A 23,864-nucleotide genomic window follows, 5' to 3' on the forward strand; every position below is an offset into this window, starting at 1 on the left:
TGGGTCTGTGGGTTTGGCTCTTCCTCACGAACACAATGAGGGCGTATAAGCAGTTGCTAAGTCATCAGCATACTATTAATGACACAAGGATTCTAATTATCCTAATTCGATTAGGTGGTGTGCTAATTAGGGGCTGTTAAGTTATCCATTCAAGTGCCAGCTTATATTTATTTTTGTGCTTTTGCTTTTTCAATTGGGAGGAAATTAAATTTAGGAAAGTACAAAGGGTGATTTGACATTCAATGACCAACATTTAGCTATAACACTCGAGTGCCCACCACACCACACCTAAATTACATTTGCTTCACATTTGACTACATTTTCTTCAGATCGTGTTAAAATCAACCCCTTTGAAAACCTCCTCAATCCCACCTACCACCCCTCACCCCTTCCCCACCAAAGGCAGCCACTAGCACGAGTCTGGTGTGTCGGCCTCCTTGTCCACGTCTTCGTGGTTTATAGCACATGTGTGAGCATGTGCTAGAACAACAAAACCCTGCCCACATGGAACTTACATTTGATTAAACAATTATTGCACCTGCTGTTTACACAGCAGGTGCAATAGTTTCATGGGTTTTAATGTCTCATCAGTGGGATCACAGTGCACATGTTTTCTGTAACCACTGTTTTCCTTTAACATGTTACTGACTTTCCTTGTCTTACCCCTCCTGATGGACATTCACTTTACCTCCAAATTTTGGCTATTTGTCACTGCGATGGCGTCCTGAGTTTCTTGAGGTCATTCACATCGAAGTGGAATTGCGTCGTAAAGTATGTACATTTTCAATTTTATTAGGTACTGCCAATTTCTCTCTAGATTTCTACTAAGTGGAGGACTCTTGATGTTTTCAGATGTTTTAAACATTTTGCTAGTCTTGTGCATGACGTATTTTAATTTGTGTTTCTCTGTTATTTATGGGGTTGGGCATTTATTAAAATATTTTATTGGCCATTTTGGTTTCCTTGTTTGTGAATCGCCTGTTCTCATCCTTTGTTTATTTTTCTCTTGGGTTATCTGTCTTCTCCTTAATGATTCCTGACGTTCTCTATAAATCTTAGGCATTAATCCCTTGTCACAAATGCTGCAAATGTCTTTCAATGGTTTGTTGTCTTTCATTTTGTCTATGTGTGGGGTCTTTTGTAATAAGGAAGTTTTGAGCTTTTTAAACCAATAAATATTTTTGTTAATTTTTTTGGTTTGTTGTTTAAGAAGTTCTTCCTACTTAAAAACATAAAGACTGTCTCTCTTTTCTTCCAGTACTCAATTATTCTACTAAATTTGATTTTGTATATGGTGATACAGGAACCTAATTTTATTTTTCCTATACAAAGACAATTATTCTCTGTGGATCAATTGAACAGCTCATCTTTGAGTAGTCTGTCTTTTCCTCTCTGCTGCTTCTATATATATACATTTTTTTACTGGTTTTCAATGTACATTTTAGGTGCTGTGAGCCCCTTAGCCACCAGTAAAGTAAACAGATTATTAGGCTGAAAATTATTTTTGAAATAAGCACCAGGACAACTTGTTCATTCTGAATCTAGTTTTCAACAATGCTGGACTGAAGTCAAATTGCGTGTTAGGGCATGGGGGAAGAGACATTGAGTCTAGACCACGAGGGAGGTCAGCCCACACCCAGTCATTGTGTTTACTGTCCCCCGATGCACTCAAGGAACGGAAACGACCCGGGCGTGTTCCTAGAAGGGGTTTTAGGGACTCCCTTCCCCCGCTCACTGGAATGTAAGTATCCTAGACAGGGATCAGCACTTGGAGCAGGGCCTGGCCCTGGTAGGTGTTCCATAAATATTTAGTGAATAAATTATCGTAAAGCATACCCTGGAGGAAACAATGAAGGAGCTGGTGTCGTTCACGAGAGGGGAAGAACACAGTAAAAATAGGATAGGTTTCCCAACACTTGGCCATCTTGTGGAGAGGGGCTCCAGGGACTGTGGGACCAATGGGTGGAAGCTGACAGGAGGCGGATCGGTTCCCACGCAGCTCTTCTCAGATTCAGAACCCTCCGGGAACGCAGCGGCTTGCCTAAGTGGACATGTGTGTCCTGTCGTTGGGGGGTTCAGGTGGGGCTGCATGGCCAGAGGGAGGGCTGTGTAGAAGTATGATTGTCCTCTATGACCTGAGGCTCCTCATTTGGTGACTGCAAGCTCTTTCTCCGTCCGTTATGGAATGTACAGCGTCCATGCTATACATTTCAGTCACCTGAATCAGGCACAGACAAAACGACAGCAAACGAAGCCAATGGACTCCCATCCTGGTCTCAACGGCAGGGCCCAGTTTTTAGAGAAAGCTCTAAGGAGGATTTCCTTAATAGGAAGCTAGAGTGTTTCCACAGAGGTTTACGATTATGACTTAACAGTCGTTTTCAAGCAATTCACTTGAGATCCTTGTACATATCTAGTGGATTTCTTGGAGTTTGTATTTCGAAGTTTATCTGCTTAAAGATTTTTTGCATTATAGCTTTAAGTGACTTGCAGATTTAGAATGATTTAAATATGGAATAACACCATGAAAAATATCAAGGAAAAGAGGAAATGTTAAAATCCTTGAAGGTATGAGTTTAGACAAGTTAAATCTGGATGACTCACTGCAGACACTAAGCTTGTCATGAGTTTTATAAATATCTGCTAACTCTTGTAAATTTTATTTCTGATGTTAGGGTGTGTTTTCCCCTCTTTCTCTTTAAAAATAACTCCTGATTTTTTTCTGCAGTCTCCATTGAAGCAACAGCACTGGCATTGTATGAGACTGTTCGCATTTCCAAACCTATATGTGTTTTCACAAACACTCATCAAACACACAAATACAGATGTGTCTGAGCTCTAACTGTGTACCTGTTGTGTGAAGCTCAGGAACGTCTCATGGGAACCATTGGCAGGAAAGGGATGAATAACCTCTAACACCTTTGGATATTTTCTTGGTGGCAGATCCCATTGCTGGAATTAAACTTTTCTCCATCAAGGACTCCATGGATTGGTACCTCCCAAGTTCTGTGGAAAAGTTTGCTATTCCCCTGCAGATCTTGGATCAATCGTATAGACTTTTTTTTTTAACTCAAGAAAACTGTATTCTCTTTTCTCTGTAAAATGAGACCAATACTGCTAGGGCTACAGGGACAACAGAATTAGCCACGCTTGAAAGACAATTAAATATGCAAAGTCGCAAGGCAGCGCCTGGCTCAAAGGCACCATGAACGACTGGAAGTGTTAGCTGCAGCTGATGCTGGTCTCTAACATGGCCTTCATGGTGGATCCCTCCGTGTCTAAGGTCTGTCTTGGTCTTCATGCTGCATGGTCTCTGGCTTTGCTCTTGAGTGGCCTTGGCACCTGGCCCTTCCCTTCTCCCTGCACCTGTCCCTCCTAAGTCTTCCTCCAAAGCCAGGGATTCCCACCCACTCTGCTTTGCTGCCTTCCCGCAGTAAGTAATGCTTTGCAAGATAATGTGCCTGGGGGACTGACCTAGGGAATTTGCTGGAAGGGTTTCTAAAATGTTGGGGGACTTCTTCCCAAAACAGTGGCTTTTAGGATTGTTGAATTATAACTTCCCTTTCTGTCATTTTATTTATTATTATAATAATAATGAACTGGAAACAACCTAAATACACATTAATACAGGATTGGAATATTTGACAATAAAATAGACATTCAAATGTTAATTGATAAGAAAAATATCCACATGTATGAAATGCAAAAGACAGGTTAGAGACAGTGATACAGCAAAAATCATATTTTAATTAAAAATGAGGGGCTGGCCCGGTGGCGTAGCGGTTATGTTCGCGAATTCTGCTTAGGCGGCCGGAGGTTCACCGCTTCGGATCCTGGGTGTGGACCTACTCACCACTCCTCAAGCCAAACTGAGGCGGTGTCCCACATAGAAGAGCTAGAAGGACCTACAACTAGGATATACAACTATGTCCTGGGGCTTTGGGGAGAAAAAAGAAAAAAGGAGGAAGATTGGCAACAGATGTTAGCTCAGGGCCAATCTTCCTCAAAAAGAGAAAAATGAGTGTATCATGTATGCATATGACTTCTAGAAGGACATAAAAGACAACATCAAAAGTGATTCTCTATGAGTGATGGCATCACAGACTATTTTTATTTTACTTGGTATATGTTTCTGTATTTTCCATTTCTTTTGCAATGAGAAATAGTGGGTTTTTCTATAATCAGAAAAATAAGATTATTTCTCTTTCTGAAAACATTAATAAGTAGGGCATAACAAAGGGGATTAGAGGTTAATTTAGGGTTCATCTAAACAGGGAATACACTATTTTCAGAATTTTCCTGAATAGTGAGAATGGTGATAGCTGCCCCTGGTCCTGTGGGCAGGCTCTTGTGTAATCTAAGTGCCCTGTGCCTCCTGCCCTAAATTTTCCAAAAGCAGAGGCACATCTTTTTATCTCCAAGTTAAATCAGCTGATATTTGAGCTTTTATTGTGAGCATAACCACATTAGGGCTAGAAGGATGTTGGAAATGATACCCTCGGTAGCTTATAATCTACCTGGGGCCATAGGCTCAAAAACTTTGAGACAGAGCAGAGAAAAGGGGTAAGTGTGGTGATGATGAGAAGACAGATGTCGTTATGTGAAAGCACAGAGGAAGGAAACATTATTTCTGGTAGGAGAATGGGGAGAAGGTGGGTAGACCCAGACATTTCCAGGGAGAAGGTGATACTTGCACAATGCAATGAAGATGGATGTATTAGTTATCTATTGCTGTGTAACAAATTACCCCAAAACTTAGTGACTTAAAATAACACACATTTATTATTTCACAGTTTCTATGGGTCAGGAATCTGGGTCCTAAGCTTCAGGGTCTCTCACAGGCTGCAATCTGGGTGTTGACTGGGACTGGTCTCATCTGAAGACTCAGCTGGAGAAGGACCCACTTCCAGGCTCACTGATTGTTGGCAGGATTCAGTTCCTTGTGGGCTTTTGGACCGAGGACCTGAGTGCCTGGCTAGTTGCTGGCTGGAAGCTGCCCTCAGTTCCTTGACATTTGAGCATCTCCAGCACAGCATGCAAGTGGAGAAAGCAATAGATTGCTAGCAAGATGGAAGTTACACTCTCTTGTAACGTAGTTGCAAAAGAGACGTTTCATCATCTGTGCCATATTCTGTGGGTTAGAGGCAAGATACTAGGTCCAGCCCACACTCAAGGGGAGGGGGTGACACAAGAGGATACATCCCCAAGGGGTGCATTCATCGGGGGCACGTCATAGGCTGCCTGCCATGTGGAGAGTTGTATGTGCAGATTTTGGGGTGGGGACCCAGGAATAAGCTTAAGCAATAGCAAGACACAGTGAATAAAACAGTGACCCTAATTTTAGAAATATGACCCTCTTCACAGTCCTTTCAAAGAAAGCGCATCTCTTTTTGGTCCGTTAGTGTTCCTTCCTCAGAAAGGAATGACAGGTTTTCTCTATTCTTTGACCCAATTTTTCAGATGTCAAGGTCATTCTTGGAGAAAGGAGAAAGAATGACGAAGCGCTGAGCTTCTGGATAACATTTAAAGTCAGAGCATCACAGCCTCTCTTCCCTGAAACGCTCCTGGGAGCTTCCGTTCCCCGAATGCAGCATTTTTCAAGTTCACAACTATCAGTGGATTCTTTACACCAGGAGTCAGACTAGGGACCCCCACACCTGAGGGGAACTGTCCTGGCATTGGGGTGCATGGTTGGGGGGATGCTCTCACTCACTGTTTGTCTCAGTAACTTTAAAGGAGTATATAATAGTTTCCTATGTGAGAAAGCTCATTTTGTTTTTAAATTAATAATTTGCAAAGAGGAAGTTTAGAATTGTCTCTAATACCTCTGGATTGTACAGCTTCTCTCTAATTTACAGATTTTTCACTATCTGCGTGATGCTGACGATAAATGAGATGGGTAAGGTATGAGTCATTTCACAAGGTGTCTGGATACACATGCCTAGGAATCTAAGGGAGATAATTAAGCACTTTTTGGAGTAAAAAGAAAACTGTGGGTACATACCAGTTATTACACCAGGCTGCCTGAGCTGGAGCGAGGGGTCATGGCTGAGCATGATTTATTAGGTAATGAGAAGTTGACGGCTTTGCAGATCTATTTGTTTCTAAATAATTTTACAAGTGCAGTCCCATTCTTTGTAAATTAAGCACAGAATAATCACTAGCTGGCAACTGACAAGAAATGACCTGAAAATTTTGTACCTTAGTCAGGGTTTCAGTAAATTCAGATTTAGAATCTTCCTTGCAATAGGCGACAAAAGAATGTTAGACCTTTGTGTCTGTCTATCCTTTCTCCTCTGTTAAGAAGCATGGGTCTATAAGCTTTGCTGTCTCTCCCATCCCCCACCTTCCTTTCTCCTCACTGTTCCTCTCCTCCACTCCCCCTGAGCCCCCTCTCCTGTCTTCCCTCCCTTCAGTCAGTCATGTTTCTGGGAGTACTGGTCTTGAGGGATTTTCCAATTTTGTCAAATTGGCCAGGAGATATTTTTCATTTCCTCTTGCCATTATAACTCTGTCAGCTCTAGGCAGTGGTTCATGAACTTTATAACTGGAAGAAGAAGGCTTCTCCTACTCCCTCTGAAATTCCCAGCATCAATTAGCCACCCTGCCCCCTCCATGCTTCCAGAGAGAGCCTGCTTCCTAATAAGCTCATGATCCACAGAAGTTGTTGCAAGGATTGGGGGTGGGGATGGGGATGAGTCTGGGCGAGCGTCGGAGAAACAAGACTGCTGTTTAGATGGGAGAAACTGTTGATGGTATTTTAGAGTTTTGCAGATTTGGGAGTGGATATTTTTGTGGCCAGGAAAAATTTTTGAGTGGTCTTGACCTTCCCCGCTACATGCAACGTGGATATTTTGTGCCTCTCTCTTGAGTCTGGATAAATTTTCCCGGAGAAATGAGAAGGAATTGGAAGAAAAGACAGGAAAAACATGACAGAATCCAGTCGGTTGATTCCATTGAAACGGCAAGTGGCAAGGATGGCAGAAATAACATTTTAATGTGGGAATCACCTGGGAATGGTGTGCAAGCAATACACAACAACAATGTACTCTTCCGGTACGTGATGATTTCGCATGACTCTCGAGAACATCTCCACAGAGATCACTGCTTTGAAGTAACATCCACAAAAGAACAGAACAGAATGACTCAGTGATCAAATATGTTTAGAGACAAATAACTTTAACCCTCTCTTGTAAGATGTGAAGTACAGGTACCTTCAGCTCCACAAGCCTCAAGAATTTTCTGGTAGTAAAGTAGAAAATATCACACACATAGATTTAGTTTGCAAATTATTTGCATATGTTCAGTCTTATGTCGGTGACGGACAACAGGCACATCAGTGGTTCTGCATTTGTTGATGAGTCTGGCTGTTTTAGGGAGTTTTACCACGAACTTTATCATTTGGGAGCCTACATATTTTTAACAAAACAATCAGAACTTTATTCAATTGGATTCAATTTGTATTCATAAATCATACATTATCCTTCCTCTTTCTTCCTAAGTCTTCAGACCTCTCTGATATAATGTTCCCTTAAATGTGGAGTAGTCCATCATGAGAGTATTTTTATCAATTCTCTTACCTGTAAACATCCAGGTTTCTTCCCTTTTTTGTGTGTTATTATTATTTTGCTTTGCAAATCATTGCCGTGAATGTGTTTCCTTGTGCATGGATGGCAAGTGCCTGAAAGTGGAGTGGCCGGGGAAGAAAAAACCATCACTTCCAGCTTTGCTTACACTGCCAAATGGTTCTCCCGCGTGCATAAGCAAGGTGACTTTTCCACGTTCTTTTAGGTCTGTTGGGAATTTAATCTGAGATCGTCTTACTATGAATCACGGCTCAGAAACTGGATCTTCAGTAGCACAAGGACATAGGTGCAGAGCTTTACAGTTTGTAAACTGACACTCCTTTGTGTCTGAATAACGTTTCATTGATGGTGGTAGCGAGGGGAGATGAAGTTTCCGAATCCATCACAGTTTATCATTCTGTGTATGAAAAGACTGTCATGAGAAAGGTGAGGTTGTTTAATATTTCATGAGCCAAATTTATAAAATATTTAAATGCCGCTGAAGGAGAGATCGCTTTATAAATAAAACGTGGCATGGCTTAGCCCGGGCTCGGCACCCGTTGGCTCGGGCGTGCCAAACCCCAGCCGCATGCGAGCTCCTTCACGGTGAACAAGTGCAGCTTCGCGGGGACAATAAACCTGACGGCAGTCAATCTCGCCCTACTGTCAGGCCTCATGTACCTGTGTTTAAATTCATTAGGTTTCTCAACGTTCTTAATGAATAATGGCTGAGTGTTTTAATTGGCATATAAAAGAACTGATGGCTAGAACTTCCTAACTACTTCACAACTATTAGCCACTGCTTGTGAACACAGAGTAATTCCATCCTCCTGAAGTGTACGGTGTTGATGCAGTTGCTGCTAACATATTTATTTCCTAGAGTCAGAATACGGAAAGAAGAACCCGTTTGTCTTCCGCTTTGGTAGATGGCCCTTAGGGAGAAAACCTCGTGTTTGTAATCAATTTCGGTTTAAACCCTCACTCGGAAGGATCCCTGTTGAAAACTTAGACCTCTGCTAAAGAGAGAAAAAGAAAACTACGTGGCAAGAGCGATCAGGTCCTGTTAAAGGGTGTGGTAAAATAGCAGTCAGAAGAGGAAGGGCGAATATCTATTATCCTTGAGCTGGAGCCGGGCACCACTCTCTTCCTCGCTTGTCAGTGGCCATCCTGAACTTTCCACTCTCTCATTAAGGCCCTTCCAACTTCTGAACGGATGACCTCATCTCCTATTGTTCGAGAAAACAGGAGGGATCCATCAGATTACCTCAACTTCCTGTCTCCCTCTCTCAGAAGTATCTTTGCCTTGACCCACCTTCACTTACTCTCTGTCGCCCCTGGGGACGAGAAATTCTCTTCCTCTTTGAGGTCAACACTCCTTAATGCGGCAACTCTGTCCCTACCCCCACAGTGTCCTCTGAAATTTTATTTTCTTCATTTTACCACCTCTCTGTGTCATCATGTTTCTCTCTTTCTATTGGTGCACCCCATTCAGCCTATAAACTGGCTCAAATCCTTTCTCACAAACAAAGAAACCCAGAAATTTTCCTAGGACCATACACTCCCCTCTGGCTGTCACCTTCCCCACTTGACTCTCCTAAGCAGCTGGGGGGTCATATCTCCAGGAGCAGCCTCTACTTCCCCTGTTGGCTCCAGAGTTAGCTGAGAACCCACTGAGTTAGCTCTAGAACCCACTGATCTGTAAGCTGTGCTGCGGCCATTCCTCAGAATCCGCCCCTCAAGGGAAATTAGTAACCTCCATGTCTCCACACCCAAATGTGCATGTTTACACACCTTGTTCCCAAAAAGAATGACATTGGCTTACATAAATCCACGCTACAAGATAAAGTCAGAAGTATCGTATGAAGACAAGACCAGGAGGATAAGTGCACGATCAGACGAGACCAGGATGAGTGCACGATCAGATGAGAAAAGATCAGATAATAACAGCGTGAGGTCAGTGTCCACAGTTCATACTGTCGGGGTCTCTGTGTTTTAGGAACAGATATATAGTCACTCTTGTTTGCCTTCAAATTTCCTAGATGACAATGCAAAGAGAACATCCCAATTAATTAGGCGATTCGTAATCTCCAAGCAATACGCTGATGGCGGTAACTCAGACTACTCCTGTTACTGACTGGGTAGACTTCACTCCCTTGGGTCTGTAAAGAAAACAATCTGTGCCTTTAGGAACAGCCCAATTAACAATACCCTGCAGCCTCATGTCAGCAGACTTTTCCTTTAATGTCCCTCCCCGGTTAGACTGAGAACCTCACATCCAGTGTAACTCCATACGGACTCCTCAAGGTGCAGATTGATGTGGGTGGTCTGGCTTGGCCAGGGGTGCAGGCTTACCCTTCTCCAAAACAGGGCTTCCTGCCCCCAGGCTCGTTAAAGCCCCCCGAGGAGGGTCCTGAACCTCCAGAGATAGATGCGGCCTTTGGTGAAGGCATAGGGGTGCATTTTCTGGGAAGAAGACAGAAAGTGTTCATGGGACTCGCTGATCTGTCCATGATGGTTTCTGAGGAGTGTTAAGTGACTGAGTTCGAGGTTATGCATCCTGAGAAATCCCAGGTAAGCATAACTTCTGGGTTACTCACTAAAAGCAGAGTCATGTGTCCATAGTAATAGACACCCCCGGGGTAGGATTGACCTGAGAAGTGAGGGTCCAACCAGGGATGTGTGTCTAAACAGAGACTGGACAGGAGTAGACCCTCCAGGCCTGATGCCACCTGTCTGCACATCCCCTGCGTGTCCTGCCTCACTCCTATGCTCTAGACACCCCCAGTATTCCCAGGAAGAGGTTCTGCTGGGCCTCCCACGGCCTCTCTGTACTGAATATAATTTGGTGGAGCCCCTGTGATTTCCACACCTCAGACAGCAATTCCCCTGAAGACGGCACCGTCCTCAATTACTATTGATTATTCAACAGCCTGGAACATAGAACAGTAATGTTTGCTGAATGGAATTGAGATAGGTATCTGTTTGCAAACCCTGTTAACTCCCACAGCGACGCCTGAGACAAGGTGTCATGATTCCTGGTTCCCTGAGCCAGAGCTCGTGGCGCATGATGGGGTCACGGCCTGCCAGAGGCCAGCCCAGGTCAAGCTTAGTCTGTGAGGTCCCGTGACTGACCAGCTCTTTCCTGTATAGTCGACGGCCTCGGAGGATTCGATCCCACAGCAGCTGGCTTTGGGGTGGACTTGGGATATTTCTGAGAGCTACTTTATCCCAATGGCTCATAAGAATTTTTTCTTTTAATTTGGATATTTTGGAGGGAACCATACAACTATAGAGAAGTTCGGGAAACTTTTGACAGACACCAGGATCCCAGCATCCAGTTTGATATATTAACATGGTAGCATATTTTCTTCGTCTTTCTTCTTTTAGTAAAACAAAAAGGAAAAGAAAAAATAATTAAAATCTTCGCAAAAAGTATTTTAACTTTATTATTTCTTCCCTAGCCCACTCCCTCTCTGCCTCCTCAACAGCCACAGCCAACAGGAATTTGGTATGACACCTTCCAGACCATTTCTGTACTTTTTGTTAAGAATATGTATTTATTTAAAAATGCTATATAGAATAGTTTTATATAGTTTAAAATGTATATAAATAAAACCATGATGTGTGGTTCTGTAGCTTGAATGTTTCACTCCGCCTTCAATTTCTAAGATTTACCTGCAGCTGTGGTCTGTTCCTTTTAAGTGCTGCGTGGCATTCCACCCTGAGAATGTTTCTGATTTTTTATGATAAAAACTGCTGCAAAGACCATTCAGCGCCTATCTGCAAGGGTCTCCCTCTTCCCTTCTCTCTCCCCACGTGCCCAGAAGAGGAATCTCTGAGTCACAGAAGAAGGACTTTTCCGATTTTATTTGGTGCTGTCAAACTTCTCTCCAAAAGTGTCTCAGTAGAACTGTCTCCTAGGCCCAGACCCGTTGTCTATTGATTGGCCCTAAACAGATTTTAGACATAGACAGTGGTTTGTGGGGAGCGCACCTCACCATCCAGATCCCCCTAGTGAGGCCTCGGAGCTAGGAAAGCATGCCCCATGGCCGTGCTCCTTCCCTCAGCTCAGGCAGTTGGGCCGGTCCCTGGCCTCTTGGACACTGTGGCCCTGGGGGCTGTGGACCCATAAACAAGAGCAGGACGGAGGCAACTCTTAGCCTAGCTGGAGCCAGACGATTCAAGGTCGGTCTGAACACCAGGGGTTGAGAGAGTGGCCTGGCCTGAGGCAGCCTGTTGGCTTGTGGCCCCGTGGCCTCTGACTCAATCCACAGCACTGTGTTTAGTCTCCTTGGACGTGGGTAGGAAGGTCCGGCACGCAGATCAGGAGGAAAGGGGAGGTGGGGAACAGGGAGCAAAGGAAGCTTGGACTGATAGAACTTTTTGAAAGTCAGGTTTCACAAACGATTATTTCATTTTTGTATTACTTTGCTCAGGCTGCCGTGTCAGAGCACCACAGACTGGGCGGCATAAATGACAGAAGTTTACTGTCACACTGTTCTGGAGGCTGGAAGTCCCAGATCAAGGTGTCAACAGGATTGGGTCCTTCTGAGGCCATGAGGGAGAACCTGTTCCAGGCCTCTGTCCAGCTTCTGGTGGTCTGGTGGTCTTCTGGCCCTGCTTGGCGTTCCTGGGCTCATAGAGCTTCATCCCAATTCCCGCCTTTGGTGGCATTCTCCCTGTGCGTGTCTGTATCCAAATCTCCCCTTCTTATAAGGACACAGTCATATTGGATTAGAACCTACCCTAATGACGTCATTTTAACTTGATCATCTCCAAATAAGGTCACATTCTGAGGTTCTGGGGGTTAGGACTTCAATATCCTTTGGCGGGGGGGACACAACTCAACGATTTTCTTCCACTTGTAAGCTTCTAGGCACGTGGATGGTTTAAAACATAAGAGTTCTGTTTCCTCTATGCTCTCCTGTCTGATCATCCTACAGCCTGACAAACTCAGGATGCTTTTCTCCCAGACTACGTTGATTTGGAGTAGCTTATCAGGCTAGTCAGTCAAGAGGGAAGGATTAGAAAGTTCCCGTAACTTTTTTTTTTTTTTTAATTTCTAGTAAATGTATTAGAAATAATGTGCAAAGCTTGTTTTCTTTCTGGAAATTTTGGATGTGTACTAGGTTACTTGTTTACATCCACAACATTCGATGATTTTCCATGCCAAATGTTTATGTTTGAAAAACTAATCTTGCCAACAATTTACTTGTAATTTTATTTAGTATGTTAATAAAGACACATATCAGATAACAAGCAACCACTGGGTTTATATTATGTTTTATCCACCCCTATATTAGGCTTCAGGAAGAGCAGCAATCTGCAGTTATGCTCCAACAAGTTAAATATTTAGGGAATGATGAGTCCTGTGAGGTTCGTCAGGGTCATCCTCATGTGTTAGATGCCTGTGTGGAAAGCTTAGCATCATTTTTCAAGTGGAGAGCTTTTTCTTTATATTAAAAAATGGTTTTCTTTGTTTATAAACGTGCAAGTGGAACCTGCTGAAGGAAAGAGAAACGGTTCTCTTTGCTGTTAGCTCGTCTGGGTCCTTCTTGGCCAAGACCTTGCAGTCTGAGTGTGAACCAGACAGCCTGCCTAGTGCAGGCTGTTTGCCTCGTGGTGGTGGGTCAGCTGAGTGGGGCAAAGTTAGCTGAAGTGACAGAGAAGCTGCTGGGAAGAGTCCACTTGGACGGGCTTTCAATTTCTGAGCATTTGGAGGTTGAGTGGAGATAGATGCAGATTGGGGTTTATTGTCCCCAAATTTCACACCCATTCAGTTCATTCATTTGGCAAATATTGATTGAGCGCTTGCTTATTCCAGGCACAAAGGAATCTGGACTCCACCCTCTGGTCAATGCAGAAGGGATGAGCCCAGCCAAGGAGAGGAGCCTGGAGGAAAACATTGCCGGGGGCTGGGGGGAGATGAGTGTGTGAGAGAGACTTTGCAGGTAGATTTGATAAGGGTTTATGACTAATTGAATACGATGGTGAGAAAGAAAGAAGAGTCAAAAATTATACTCAGGTCTTTAGCCTGAGTGAGTGGGAACACTGATGCACCTTAGGATAGGAGATCTATTTTGGGGGAGAACATGGTGAATTTAGTGTCAGACGTGTTGTTTTTGAGGTTTCTGAGGCACCTTCTTCCTGTCTGAGTCTCCAGGTGACATCTAGAGACGCAGATTCTAGTACTTAGGACTTCAGTTAGGGCTTGAGGGGAAAAGATGAATTTTTAATGTGCAAGTGGGGGTAAAAGCCACCCCACCGAATGAACGTTACCAGGAGAGCAGCAGGGTACACTCCCGGGAGGGCAGGGACCGTAAAGGACTGAGATGGTGAAAGGCATGGTGAGGCTGAAGGATGAGAACGAGGAGCGGATGACAGACAGGTCGAGAGGACGAGGCTGAGGAGAGATGTGGGATTTGACGGAGGGGAGGCCATTGGAGGCCAGGATGAGGGCTTTCTGGAAAGGTGGGATTAAAGTCAAGTCCTGCTGAGTGTGCGGGGTGAGTGGGCAGTGAGATGGGGGAGTAAACGTAGACCATTAGAGCTAACAGCGAGGAGAAGGAGAACTCAGGGGGATTATGACTTGAAGGGGTATCAGTGGATTATTGTCCCAGGGGTGGGACAGAACAGAATCAAGAGTGGCCAGAGTGGTGCAATGCAGGTAGAAATGGGATGGAAGAGTCTAGAAGAGTCTAGGGTGCAGAATGTGCAAGCTGATGATGTTCATGCTTTGTGGCTTCTAGTTTCTAGAGCCTTGGTCATCAGGTGAGAGCGAGCGGAGGATGCTGGTTAAGTTGGTTTTACTCTGGCCACCTGTCAGCGCTTCTAGGACAAGTGGCAGGAAGGGAGGCTGGTCTGACAGTGCTTCAGACAAATTGGAGACCAAATACATAAAGAGACCCGATGAAGAGGCGAGCGTGCCATCCGGCCTTTCTCCAGCCTGACTGTCCCGCCATGACATGCACGCCTGGCACGTCCAGCCGTCTCTTTTTACCCGTGGGGCAAACCACTGGGGCCCTGGCTTCTCCCCCTGCATTTCCACCACCGTGCCCAGATGCTCTTGGCCCTGCTCCCTTCCTGCCCTTCGTTTCCTCCCTCACCTCTGTGAGACGCCTTCCCTCCTGTTACCTCCTTTCTGCTTTAAACTACTCAACAGCAGAGGAGCAGGACTGTTGGATTCTGAGGTTGAATGAAAGCTTGATACATAAACGGACATTTTGTAAAAGCAAACCCTGACTTCTCTATGTAGGTCCTGAAGTCAGGGATCGAGAGAAATGCACAGCCCATCACAGCCAAGTTCAGTGTGTTCATAGCACATTTTCACTCAGAAGATCCAGTTTTACCTTTAGGATTTTGTAACATACTTTAATAGAGGATTGACGTCTCTGATTGTGGTCTACCCATCACTGTTAGATTAATTCTGTGATGATATTTTAAAAGTGATTGCAAATATTTTGCTTTCATTAACATACTCAGACATAAAAGGCAATTTGAGCATCTAACAAGATCTAGGTCTTAGGAAAGCTAAAACAATTTTTGCTCATTATAGGATATTGAAACAAGCTGCGAATTGATCATATTCACCATCAACTTTTAAAATTAAATGCAAGTTTGAATATTTTTCTGTTGATATGTGAGATTCTTAAATCATTATCTAAATTTTGAGATTATCTCAGATGATTTTCAGTCATACATTTCAACAAATGATAATTGTTCATCTTAATACATTATAAATACACAAAGATAAAAAATAAATTCTAGAATTTAGGATATTGTAATACATATAGTTTTTTTCCAAATGTAATGTTTAAAAGAGAAAACATCATGTGGCGTAGCACAGAAGAATTTAATACTGAGCCAACGTTGTCTTCAAAGATAAAGAAAATTGAGACGTTTCTAAATATAGGAGAAATCAGATAATGGAGCAACAGTAAGCCTTTTTTTTTTTTTTAACCAAGTCTACAAACCAAAAGATAAATGGAAAAGCCACGGGAAAAAGAAAACATTGAGTCTATTTAAATATTGAACCAAAGCCACATAACTGTGGGGATTTTGTTACAGAGGAGAATGTAAATGTTATCGACTGTAAACACGTAAAATAATAATAAGCAAACACTGCGATGGTAGAAGATGAGGTGGGAGAGTCTGCATCTATTTCCTCAACTCGCAGAGCAACGAGTCAGGAGAGAGTATTTCAGCTTGATAAGCCAAGCGTAGAGATATTGAATTACTAGGAGAATTAAGTATTGTAATTTGATAAACCCAAATGAAAGGCGTGGGGGAGGTAAGCGAGCATGTTTGTCTTTCATACGAGGTTATTAAGGGAGTCTGCATCAAGTTGATGCGTCAAGGGATAGACGTTTCCATTTATCATAAAACTTTTTAATTAAAACAAGCTATAGATGGTCCAAGCTAAGAGAACAGAAACACACACAAAACTAAGAAAACAGGCCACATGGAACAAGACAGAAAACAAGGAAGCAGAAAAGACAGGAAACATAAGATGAAGCAAGACAGCAAAACTGAGGCCCAGCATCGTGATGGTTTCAAACCATATAAACGGGGTAAACACAAATTAAAAATACTTCTCAGATTGACTTAAAAAACAAAACTATTTGTATAAAAAATTGCATCCTAAATAACATATCTGTGAAAGATTGACTCTAAAAGTCTGGACTAAAAGGATTTCAAATGGACAAAGAAGCAAAGTTTGCAGTATGAAAAACAAGGTTAAATTCAAGAAAAAAGCATTAAGGGCACTTACTGGGATGATAAGGGCCCATCTACAGTGGAGGTCTAACCATCATGAATGCCGTAAATCACATAGCATCCAAGCTCCTGAAGCAAAAGCTGCAGAAAATACAAGAAGAAAAACAATCACCAAGTTAGGAAATCGATCTCAACTCCGTTAGGAGAAATTTGCCTCCGCCGCTCTCCTCACCCCAGAGTCAGACTCGTGTGCACAGCCGGGGTCGGTGCTTCAAGGTGGCGGCTGGAATCAAGTAACAGCAAGAAAATCAACAAAAGTAAGAGCATTATTTCTCAGTTGTTGCACTGTGATCAGAAACTATGGTCTAAATTAATTCTACTTTTAGGAAATGATTGAGGAAAAAATCAGAGTACATATCTGTAATATGCTTTATGGCTACTTGAAAGGCAGGTATAGCCTATTTTCAGGGTGTGGATTTCTCTCTCTCTCCCCATGTATGTATCATACACATGTGTACATACAGGGTATGTATGTCGGCTCCCACATGGCGCCTTAGTTGGTCCTGAGGAGTTAGTGCTTTATTTTCTCAGAGTGAAAACTTGGAGGTGCTGCAATGAGCCAGGGCTGATAAGCACAGAAACAGCCTCGAACACAGGACGCTCGGCCGCAGCCCACGCTGTTCCTGCTGGGCGGGGTCCAAGTTAAGACCCACCTCCCCAGCTCAGCCCTGGTTTTTGGACAATTTCATCTGGACCCTACTCAGACGTATTATCCTGCTCGTCTTTACAGAACAGTTCTGTAATTCCCCCTAGGAGGAAAGGCCCTGAATACTGCAGTCAGCTTAGAGACCTTCATGAGGAGCCAAGTACAGGGATGGACGATGTTGGAAGTGTTGGTGTCACGTGGAGCCACGAGGAGTCACGTGGACACACGGAGATGGAGTTGCTCACAAAAGAGTAAATAAAATTAGCCCAGAAATGAGCTGAAAATAAATTGGTGGATCCTGTAGAAACTGGAGAATAATTGGAAGTAAAATCAGAATAGCCCCCAAAAAAGTCAAATCTCAAAAAGGGATGCTGTGCTTCACTCAGAGAAGCACAGTGTCAGATGCTTCGGAGGATGAGATCACAGAAGATGAAAAAGCTTTCCATCTACTGCACACTCAGGCAGCCCCAACTGAAAGACGTCACAGTGTTTTTCTTCTAGAACTCCAGAGAAAGGATGATAAAAGAGGCAATGATGAACTCAAAATCGAATGAGCATTCTGCCCCCATCCGATGGTTGAGAGGTGATGCTGAGCTCAGAAGTGTGACCCCAGTGGTCTGCCGGTCCCTGGAGATGTGGACGACGGTATTTATAGAACCATGACCTGTTTGTCCTCACGACCAAAAGAGGGAAAATCAAATGAGGTGAGGCCTCCTACCAGCTCTGCCTCTGTCTCCCCGTTCCCCGCGGCTCCACCGTTTCTTCATCATTGTTATCTGCCTTGTTGAGTGTCTGCCTGACCTTACCAAACATGCTTCTGCTTTGAATGTCTTTTCAACCTCTCCTTCCCCTTGAGGAAAAAGAGAAGTGGGCTCTGTAACCTCCAAGCGCATGTCCTGACGTGCCTTTGGAAAGAGGCAGCATGGTACAGTGGTTGGAACACAGAGCTAGAATTTAGAATGAAGTATTTGGACCTTCTGAACCAGTACCCTACATCTATTTAACCAATTTCCGCAATGTAAAGTGCTTTTCTGGACAATCCAGTGTTCCATAACTCTGAGAAGACTAGCACCTACTGATTTATTCTGCTTATATTTCTGTTTTTTTTCCTGATTATATTATATTTTGATTACAATTTTGTACTGATTATATTTTCCTACTATATTTTATATTTACTTTGCCATGACATTCTGAATAAAATTGACTATTCTAATGACTCTATATGGGTAGCTAATATTTCGCAGAAATGGTGGCATCCTCACAGACAGAGTAATAGAAACTGGGCTATTTTTGAGTAGAAGGACCTGGCTCAGAGACTCACTTCGACACTTTCCTTTCTTCCCTGAGTTGGTGGTTCCTGAAGGCAAATGGCTTAGCTGATGGACAGAGGTTGCAAGACAGAGAAGGGGCTTCCATTAAACTCCTGGTTCGGGTAATTCTGTTGCTGTCCAGCAAAACATTTCCACAGCATGCTATCTTTTTTTTTTTTTTTTTGGTGAGGAAGATTGGCCCTGAGCTAACATCTATACCCATCTTCCTCTATTTTGTATGTGGGACGCCGCCACAACATGGCTTGGTGAGTGGTGTGTAGGTCTGCACCCAGGATCCGAACCCGTGAACCCCAGGCCGCCGAAGCAGAGTGCACAAACTTAACCACTATGCCACCGGGCCCGCCCCTCGTTTTGTTTTTAAGAAGCTCTGGCAGGTTCATTTGTGATTTTTGCTCAGAAAACTAGAACTCTTCTTTTAAGAAAGAGCCACTTAAAAAGCTAGGTCTTCTAGAAGTTTTTTTAAAAAGACAAACACCCTGGAGAAATCCCTAGTGAGGGAGGACTGGAGAATGGAGAAACGCAGCAAAGGGCTATGGCCACATACGCCTCCTGCCTGGAAGGGGAGGGGCGGGACGCTGGGCTGGAGGCACAAGTCTCTTTGTAATCATCTTCACTGGATGATGAAAGAAAGACAGAGTTGGAAATTAGGATGAAAAGCTATGTCCAACTGCAAAAAAATCAAGGTCTGTCCCGAGAGGGGCAGAGAGATTTGACAATGGGAGTGCACATGGTCCTGTAACATTAATATCTTCCTGATAACATATCTCCTTTCTCCGTTATCAGTACCATGAAAATGAAGACTGTAACTCCCATCACGTTCTGTCCTCTACAGCTCCCAGCAAAGAACCTTGCGATGTCTGAATAAACGAATGAATGAATGAATGACGTTCTCACAGGTACTTTAAAACCTAGCCTTACCAAGTATCCAGCAACCAACACAGCAAGTGGTAAGCAGCAGGGAGCGATGAGAGGCACAAGGCCACGCATGGAATACTGTGTGTGAATGTGCTTAATTAGTCACAAAACATCTTGGAAATGTACAAGAAAGAAAGTCTAGATAGTCTCAGCTGTGTATGTCCTGGTAGTAGGTGTGAAGACCAAGGTTATGTTCTCTTTCTTTATTTCACAGGTAACTATACAGCACTTGCTATGTGCCAGGCACTGTTCCAAGTGGTTTATAAGTATTAACTCATTTAATCCTTGTAACAACTTAGGAGGTGATACTATCATTATGTTTTACAGAGGAGGAAACTAAAGAGCAGAGAGGTTAAGTAACTTGCCCAAAGTCACACAGCTAGTAAAAGGTGGACATGAAATTTGAATCTAAGCAATCTTGCCTCCAGAGTCTGGTCTCCCAATCAGGAATGGCCATCCTGTAATGACTGATAACATGTGAGTTTTCCATGTATTGCAAGACCGTTTGTTTAATCCGTTGATAAACTGCCCAACTTGACCAATGTTTCCTTTTCATTCTGCCTGTCTGATGAGGGTATTGGTATCGTACCTGCCAGCTCTTTCTTATTGACTTCCCTTTACTCTGGAACAAGAGTTTTAGTGTTACAACATTTTAAAGGCTTTTAGGAAGTCGATGTTCTGTTGCAGATGTATAAAGAGCTGTCGAGTCTACAGCTGGCGTTCCTGTACATTAGGTCATTGATTTCCAGATCTGCCGTGTGAAGTATAAATGTGGTCATTATGATCCATATTTTCCAGACGAGGAAACTGAAGCTCAGAGAATCCACCCCGTGTCCCCAAGAGCCCACACTAGTCCAGTGCACAGCTCAGACCTGGATGCCTGCTCTGTAGTTTCTTCTGCATCAAACACAAGAGTGGGATTGTCAGGGCTCCAAAGTCCTCCAGGTCCACCCATGCCCCCATTCAATACACTTCTCCCATTTCTCAAGGTCCCTCAACCACCCAGGCCCAACTGACCGTGACCCAGGCTCTGTCCATCTCCAGGGGCTCCCAGCTGGACCAGAGTGGGGTCCTGCGGGCTGGTGCCAGTTTCTGGGCTGTGCATCCTTGCCCTGACTCCACTCTGCTCAGAGAGGCTGCTCCAGAGAGATGTGCTGACAGAGATAGAGCCTGAGGGTGCTGTGGGTCCCAATGGAGAGGCCAGTTCATTAGGGCCAGGTTCCCAAATCAACCTGAACCACTTCTGCCTTAGGGCAGCTCCAAGCACATGACAGACATCCCAGGTGCCATTTATTCTTCATTATTATTTGAAGATAATGTTCTTATAAAAAATATAAACATAGATAAGGCAAAAGTCTACTAAGACCGTGAGGAATACTCCCACCCCAATTCTTGTCCTACCAAAGGCAGCTATCTTCAGAGTGGTCTTCTTCTTATTTACAGAAACTTCCATTTGGTTATATAAAATATACAGTAGCATTTTGAAAGGGTCCATTATAACCTGCAACTTGTTTTTCCACTCAGCAGGGTGTCTAGGAGGTAAATCATTATTCTTTTAAACAGCAGCAGGAATGTGCCATGGCATATTAAGCCGTTTCCTTATAGATGGGCATTTACGGTTTTGTTTTTTTCTATTATAAACAATGATGCTTGAGTATCTTAGAACCATTGTTCTGCTAACTGCCTTCCTTGTGCCAGCCCCAACTTGCCCAGACAAGTCTCCTGCCTTAGCTTTAGCGTTTAGAGCTCTGGAATTTCAGAGCTGGGAAGGACTCCAGCAGTCATGGGTTCTAACTTCCTCATGTTAAGGATAAGGAAACAGAAATGTAGAAGCGACTATTTGCATCCACGTGGCAGCAGACGCGCTTCCGCCAGCTCCACTGAGCCCCACCTGAAACTTGTGGCCTTGGGTCAGCTTCCCTGGAAACACAGTCTCCTTTCCTGCCAGATTCAGAATATCCATTGTGGGGTTTGAGAAAATCATTCAAAATAGAAGTGGATACACAGAGGGATCACTACAGACAGACTGTGTTGTTCAAGTGACAGCGAGAAATGGGAGACATGGTAGAGGAGGCAGCACATACTTGACTTTGAAAAAAGTGTAGACTCATTTAAAGTTCTCAGTGGCATCAGACCCGGCATACGTTTTGGTTATGTGAAATGTGGAGCAGGAAGAGGACTCTGTGAGTGCCTGGGGCCATTTTAGGAAGTGGTATCTGAGGATCAGGCAGAAACAAATAGACCAGGAAAGGAAGACCAGTGGGAGGACCACGGTGGGGAGCCGGCTCTCTGGCCCCAGCACCTCTCTCCAGGAAGGAGCCAGTGCTCTCCTCTTGGTCCCTCTGGAATTACTTCCACAGGTTGGCTGTGGTTCATTCTCCGTTTCATCATGGAAATGGTCGCCCTTGGTTGACCCTCAAGGGCTGGAGGCACCATGGTCCAGCATCATCAAACCACAGCCCACCACCCATCTTTGTATGGTCCTTGAATGATTTTTAAGAATGACTTTTACATTTTTATATGGCTAGAAAAAAATCAAAAGAAGAGTATTTCATGACACTCGAAAACTCAAATTTCAGTGTCCGTAGATGAAGTGTAATAAGAACCCAGCCACATTCATTCATGTCCCTGTTGTCTCTGGCTGCTTTCCTGCTGCAGTGACAGAGTTGAGGGTTTGTGACAGAGTCTGGTGGCCCCTAAAGTATTTACCCTCTGACCCTCTACAGGAAAATTTTGATGCCTGCTGCCATAATCTATTGGCTTTGTTTTCATTGTCAGCCTCTGGTCAAAATATTGGGGATTTCTTCTTCGTGGTTAGTGGACAGTCCTCAAAGTTTTTGGCTTCCTGCAATTTTTACTAACTTTCAAATGTCCAATTATTCATGCATACACATCTGCACATGTACACAGACACACATACAAGAAAGAAAAAATCTAATGGCGGGATTTTTCACCTGATCAACCTTTTTTCTCATCCTCCAATTTTGTTATCAGGTGAAAGATCTGTTTAGTGTGTTTAGAAATATCCGGATCTCACTTTTCATGAACTCAGGGTCGTTATTGAGACATAACTGATCTCCAAGTCTTTGCCAAGTTGATGTCACGTCTGTCACGTGTGTGAGCGTGCAGGAATCATACACGGTGGGTGAGATCGTGAGATATCTCTGTGCTGAAATATTTGCTAGTTACTCTCGGGAACATATGCTCATTAATGGATGTTTTGGGGTCAAGTTATTCTGCTCATTTTAAAAGGAACGTTTGCACAAACTCTTTCATCTTGCATTTTCAGATACATTTGTATTTTATTGTCTGATTAAAAAGTCAATACATATTGGCTTAGATTTTGATGTGGCCTTAAGATTATTAATTTTATTCAAACAAGCATGAAATGCTTTGTGTTTTGAAAGGGAAAATTATTTTCAAAGGCTTTTAGTTTTTCCTGGTGGGTTGGTTTAGGTGTCCTCTTGGAGACTGAGGTACAGCCTGATGAATAAGGCTGAGCGCTGTTTTCTGAAGAACGTCTGGGCATTAACTTCCTCCCAAGGCCAGCTGCCGGTCTGAGTGGCAGCCTGTGGCAGATAAGATCTTCACTGGCTCCCTCTGTGCCTGTGACTAAGGAAGCTATGAAGGGGAAGCGAAGGCTGACTCACAAAGCTGTTTTTGTCTTTGTAGAAACTTGACAAATAAATCAATGAAGCAACCATCAGTGAAAAATCCATATCAAATATACCTGCCCCAAGTACAAGTTAATTATGAAAGGCCTGCTGTGAAATCCCTGGGGCATCTCCAGCATGCGAATTAGTATTATTGGAACATTCTGGAACTTAGATCAGCTCTACGTGTTCAGCACTCCCACTCCCCTCCCATACCCCACTGTGCTTGAACATCCACCCTTGTCCTCTTTCTGTCTCCTCCCAGACTTTGTCCGTTCGCCTATTCTCCATCCTGAAATGCCAGTCCCTCCCCCACCGGGTCCTTCTGCTCAGCTTAGAAGCTTCATTGTTCTCTTAGTAATTTGTATAAGGTCTTTATGTGGCACATTAACTCTTTGTTATACATGGTGCAAATTTTTTTTTTTTTTTGCAGGTTACTTAAATTTTGGTTATAGTGTCTTGACATCCAAAAGTTTTCAATTTAGTCTTGATTTCATGCTTAGAAAAGTTGCATCCATCATCAAAAGATGACATAAACACTCAGCCTTATTTTATTCTAGTACTTTAGTGTTTGTTTTTCACATTTAGACTTTTGAATTGTATTGTAGGCATTTTGAATTGTAAGGTATATCCTACGGATTTAACTATTTTTTCCAAATTGTTCACGTATTCTTCTCTAATCACCTTTCCTTGCTATTCTGACTTCAAATATCACCTATGTCCTAAACTCTTACATATACCTGGATCTGTCTTTGGATTTTTCTGTTTCATTCATCTGCCTTTTCATACTATTTTTTCCCAGATTTATTCAGATATAATTGACATATAATATTGTGTAAATTTAAGGTGTATATCATATTGATTTGATACACTTACATTTTGCACAGTGATTACCTCCGTAGGTTAGCTAACACCTCCATCCTGTTACCTAATTACCATTTCTTTTCTGTGGTGAGAACATTTAAGATCTACTCTCTTA

General features: G+C 43.3%; 1 protein-coding gene across 3 annotated transcripts in view; it reads left to right on the plus strand.

Annotated features, from left to right (window-relative positions):
• Window positions 1-23,864, plus strand: part of RPS6KA2 (ribosomal protein S6 kinase A2) — a 372,902-nt gene that overhangs the window by 80,664 nt on the left and 268,374 nt on the right. The gene's annotated exons all lie outside the window — the stretch shown is intronic.

This window comes from Diceros bicornis, chromosome 39 (genome assembly GCF_020826845.1).
Source record: "Diceros bicornis minor isolate mBicDic1 chromosome 39, mDicBic1.mat.cur, whole genome shotgun sequence".
NCBI lineage: Eukaryota > Metazoa > Chordata > Mammalia > Perissodactyla > Rhinocerotidae > Diceros > Diceros bicornis.